Consider the following 6,000-nt stretch of genomic DNA (forward strand, 5'->3'; position numbering starts at 1 on the left):
AGGCACAAAATAAGGTTTTTCAAAACCTGTGAATCACAGAGGTCCTTCAGCATACAGTCATGAATGTGCACAAAAAACCAGGTGGATTGGTCCAGTAGTGTTTGTGATTAGCTGTGGACAAGCTGCAGGTCAGTTGATCACTCATACATGCACACAAGGCACATTGAATCATTTAAGCTCAGTACTTAGTTCATGTTTGTGCTGCTGGTGAGAATACTGTAAACAAAACCCTCTGCAAAACTACTGACCCTCTGCTTGTTTGTTTGTTTGTTTGTTGCCCCACAAGCACAGCTGCATGCCTATCTCTGTCTTTATCCCCGTCTCTCCCTAGTTTCTCTTCCATATCCTCTCCTTTCACCCTGTAATTCCAGATGTTTTTGCATCTGTATCTTCATCCTGAGGGACAAACATCCAGGAGATTCAGCCTGTCCTCTTCTCTCTCTCTCTCTCTCTCTCTCACCCGTGTGTGTTCTTTCCTCACCTGTTTGAATGCTGTGGTGGAGATTTAGTTTTTGTGTGTTTATATGGTTTGTCCTCGTTCCATGTGTCCATAGTGTAGAACAGTGGTTCTCAAAAAGGGGTCCAGGGACCCTTAGAGGTTCATGGCCCTATGCTAGGAGGTCCGTGAAAAGTTTTCAGATTCATTAATTTAAATTATCATAATATTAAAAAGTTTTTACTTTATTAATTTTTTGTTATTTATTTTTATTTACTACAAAAGGACTCATTATAACCTGCATTTATTTTATTATTAGTCTTTTAGCAATTGTTACTTCTTTGTGTAAACAATTTCCTTTCTAAAACAATTCTATAGGCCTAACATATTCAAGTCCCAAGCTAAACCTATTATTGTTCTTTTTATGTTTTTTATTTCTTTTTTTATTGTATATTACTTAAAATAATCAGAATCTGAATTTTAGTGAAACGCACTACACATTTAATATCTTTCTAATACATTTCTCTTGTGTCGTTCTTTCACAAAACTATGTAGACATATAAAATAAATAGGCCACATCAAATGCATGAGGTAATCCCTTGTATATTTCCGATCTTGTTACAGGTCCTTGGATGAAAAAAGTGAGAGCTTCAAGAGGAGATGAGGGCCTGCAGCTCACTTTCTTTATGTTTGGTGGGACCAAAGTTATTTGACATCTTCCCAAATCCATATTTATTCATATATGTTTACAATAATTTTGTCATCCTTGGTGTAATTTTACAAGACTGGTCCATATTCTGTACAAACCTCTTTTAGCTGTCTGTCTGTCCTGAGAGAGGGATCCCTCTTCTGTAGCCCTTCCTGGTCGGGTTTCACCTCTGAATGAAGGTTCTAGAGCAGATTCAACGTTTTCAGGTCATGGACCTTCTGGCTGATAGAGAGACAGATCAGGGACGCCCTATTATATATATATATTGCATCAAATATTTTCGTGTCTTCTCTTGCTTGTGCTTACCTGTAGCTACTAAGTCAGCAGCAGTTGCAGCATGGCTAATGTTAGCTGCATTAGTCTCACCTGCTCCTTTGTGGTTTCAGAGGTGAGAGATCTGACAGAATCTGTTGCTCATGAAGTTACAAAACGATCCACTGTGGCTCATAAGAGCGTCTATACACTTGGGATAATGCCAATATGTTTCAATAATACTTAGCTAACTAGTTAGCCGGTAAGAATAGGTGCTGCACAGCGATTTAGTAGATTAGCTAGCTCACGATTGCACAAGGACTCACACAAGTATTATCTTTGCTAATAATATATTGGATTTATGTTCATGTGTATTTTCAAGCATATTTAATTTTTGACAACAAAATAAAAAAAAAAATCAAACAATAATATGCAGGCCCGCCTGCAGTGACTCTGAGGACCCCCTAGAGCTCACAGATCTGCTGTAGAAGACCCAGGTGTTCTAAATTTGTTACTTGTTATTTCTGGCTATATAAAACTGACTTGAGTGGACTTGAAAAATGCTGTATTTGGTCTGAATTTCGGACAAAAGAGTCAAAAACATGAGCGTAAACTTTGGGTACAATTTGTTTTGTGTAAGAAATTTATGAGCTCTCTTTTCCGCCCATTAGTAGTTTGAGATATGATGTAACATAGAAACAGTGTTTTATTACAGTGGTGTTACACAACATGGGTCGGTACAATCAGTCAGGTTTAATCAGGGTATAAATCTCATGTTTTAGTCATCCCGTCACAATGGACGGTGGACATTTGGCAGTACAAATTGTTCTTATTTAAGCTCCGTAAAAACCTAGAAAACATAATGCACGAATGCCAAACAGTTACGTTCTGGTTTTATTTTATTACTCATACTGTTTGATGACTTTCTTAACTGTTAAACAGCTTTAAAGTCACAGTCCTGAACCGTGACATGGTCCCATACGTGGTGACCCACAGGTGCAATAAAGGAGCAGAGTCTGGGCCGGCTCCAGCAGGGATCAGCCCTGTCTTTGCTGTACATCAGCACTAACACACTGTAAATCACATTTTGGCAAAGTAAGCCATCACAATAACATTGTTTGACCTTTGCCCTCAGAGATGTTGTCCAGACACTCTCCTCCTGTTGTACGGAGGAAGTGTTGTAACAGTGTCATCTATCATTGTGAAGAGAAATGGATGTGTGCGTGTGTGTGTGTTTAAATTTTGGCTTTCATCAGGTTTTCAGTTTGTGTTTGCTTATACAGCCACACTTATACATCCTGATAGTATATATTTATACTGTCATCATATGAAAACATTACGCTTTATGGTGTGGCCTGTCACAGTAGATGACAGGACTTCTTCACAAAATGGTCCTGTAAGATGATGTAATGTCTCTGTGGTTTATAATAGGACATATTGTTTGCTGGAGCTACGCAGCTTTAAAGATAATTCTAACTGAAAGAGACAGAAAAAACATAAAGGGATTTTGCGGGTCCAAGACGTTTGATTTCAACCAAAGTGGTGCTATTTTGTCAAACATTAATTCATACTTTCTTACGAACAAATGCCCTCCATCAAACATATAAGTTGCAGAAAACTTTTAAGACACATTGGATGAATATACATTTTATTCTAATCTTGTATCCCTGTCTTAATTGACCACCCCTAAGTCCTGCCCCCTTTCGCTCTGTGCTCCAGTAAGAGTCAATCGAGCCTGTTACCTGTAAACTTTTTCCTTTCCTGTTTTGTGTATTTAAATTTGTTATGTGCTAGGCTCATCTGTATTGAAAAGAAAACCAAATTCTGAACACAGTTAAAAGATGTTGTTCAATAAAAGCCTACAGGTAGTCGCATCTTATATTAGCTAGTGTTAGTAAAACGCTAGCTCACTACCTTGCTAATCTGCGTCAGTGATTCACCTGCTAACTAGCTCTCTAGTCCCTTGTAGTAGCTTTAACAACACCTGAAAAACACATAATTGTATCATGATGCAGCAACAAATAGAGTAAATGTGTTTTTCTCATGTGCTTCAACACTGCCTGATATGCTGTATGTGACTTTGAGCTGCAAGTGATGGAGTACCCAGATCAGTTGACTTATGATCCAGAAAGTAGCCACTGTCACATAATTAACCCAGACATAATATGTTGTGTTCAAAACTAAGATCCCCCCTAAAAATAGAACTCCAAATATTTTCTGGACACATGGCTCCCATTTTTATAACACACTCATGAGCATGAATACTACCACATAACAGCGAAAAACACTGCAACTTTCCAAATTATGGTGTGACTCACAATGATAACAGTTTTTTAATTTTGTTATGGTTAACTAATTAGCTTTGTCATGGTTAACTTAGAGCTCTGGGCTCTGAAGATCTGGCCGTGCACAGTGAGAGAGAGAGAGTTGCAGTGTTACACATTTTAAGAAGCTAAAAATACCCTCTGTACCCCACAGAAGGACACCAAGAGGAATGTTACAGGTTTGTGGGCCAATTCTAATCAAGAGTGGGTGTGATTTCTCTTCTCATCTGACATGTGAGTCAGGCTTTAAATAGCTGAATTTCTGTGGAACAGGAAAAAGTCTGTGTTTTTCTCTAAACAAAATGTACATGATAGAAAATAACTTCTCAAAACATGACAGCACTGAGAACTATGTAGCACTGAATTGTAGAATTACACCATTAAACTGTTTTTCACCACTTCTGTGTTCAGAAACATTTTTTTTAGAAGGCTTGAAATATTGCTTGCATCTTTTGCTGTCCATTCAAACATGCACAAAGGGAATTTGAAAAGTCATGTAAAAAGTTGCATTAGCTAAACATACATAGTAAATATGGGCTGTGTTTGTGAACTTAACTCAGATCAGCTAGAAACAGCAAAGACAACTGACCTTTCCTAAGCCCCACCCCCTTTTGCTGGACTCTCAGTCAACTTTCTCCTTTCCTGCTTGCTGTAATGAAAAAATAATCTGCATCGCTCATTAGCTAGCTGGTTATATTTGATAGCCCCCACGAACCAACTCATGAACAACACCACCCTCCACCCCTCACCCTCAACTACGGTCACTCATAAACCTTTAGCGACTCTTTCAGCTCCTATTAGCTGGCAGTTACGGCTCATTTCAGTTCCAACATCCCAACACTCGAAAAAAAAAACACTGTCAACCTGTTGCAGACTGACACGTCCTCTGGCTGTGGTGGCTCAAACGTGCCTGTACAAGTCCAATAAAGCTGCTAGATGGACCGTCCGAGGTTGTAGTGGTGATTGACACACGAGAGAGAGGCGTGTACATTCCCCCAGCATTTCAGAGCAAAGAAAACTGCTTTCTTTTCTTGATTTTGAGATTTGGTGATGTTTTTAATCATTCAAATTTGGCTGGGTGGTTAATACGTTTCAAACTCTGAACACATATTTGTCATTGGTTTATACAGTCTTTAAGCACAAAACGAGTCCATTCAAACAATAATCTAACTGCTGACAAAGAGCCAAGAACATCCAACTGTCTCTCACACACACATCATCACATACGCATGCACAATTCCTTGTTATTTATTTCGCAGCTATGAAAGTGTGAAGCAAAACTGAGCGTGTCATGGCTTTTGGTTTATCTCCAAGTTACACACACGGGGAAAGTTTACAGCCTCGTCCTAACGCCCGAGTTCTCGAATAAACTTCTGCTTTTCAGACATTATAGCATGTGTTCCTGTTGTCATAACCTTTTTGGATAATGGCACATAAAACTATTCGTCATGTTCTGACACACTGGGCCAGAGAGACGTCATTGGCCAGTTGTTTGGCTGCCAGAGACAACAGACTGCCTGTGCTTGTGCCTGTCGAAGCAGAACGCAGGCCATGCTGCTGCCCTTGTATGTGTATATGTGTGTGTGCGCGCGTGTGTGTGTATACCGCATGCGTTTGAGTGCTTGTACATGTGCGAATGCGAGGAGAGAGAAGGGACTGTGTCTCAGGGGGCTGTGGAGCAGTGAGATGACTCTTCTCCCTCTCACGTCTTCCCTCTGCCTCTCCGTGTTTTGCTAAACACCAGAAATGTTATTTGAAGGTGCTGCTCTGACCCTCTCCTGCTCCGAGGGGGGAAACTCTTAACGTGAGCCTGTGGCGCTCCACGGTTTTGAGTGCAGTGGCACACTCCACCAGCGACTGAGGAGAGCCTGTATTCCAAGGACACACGACTCACTGCTCTAAACAAAGCACACCAAATTAGTGAACCCCTGCGGATGTCACACAAAAGGCTGATTTTGATTACACGAGTGGGTCAGGAGGAAGCGAGGCTTTTAAATACCTTGGCAGTCAGAGAGTGCCATGAACACTTCTTGACATTTGGGGCAGGAAGCATAGCCTTATATGGTATTACTGGGACATTAATTAGGCTTTACAAGCCTCATATGCATGCACTCGAATACACACAGGTGGATCATTTACACAGTTTATCTTAAGTTATAAGTGCTGAGTGGCTCGTTCGTACAAAAAAGTATGAAAAATTTATGATAAGAATACGAAAATGTTCTCACATTAGGTCCATTGCTGTTGAGTTTTGCAAATGTATTTTTTGGCACTTTGAG

The sequence above is a fragment of the Lutjanus erythropterus genome, chromosome 4 (assembly GCF_056507025.1).
Source record: "Lutjanus erythropterus isolate fLutEry1 chromosome 4, fLutEry1.hap2, whole genome shotgun sequence".
NCBI classification, from domain to species: domain Eukaryota; kingdom Metazoa; phylum Chordata; class Actinopteri; order Lutjaniformes; family Lutjanidae; genus Lutjanus; species Lutjanus erythropterus.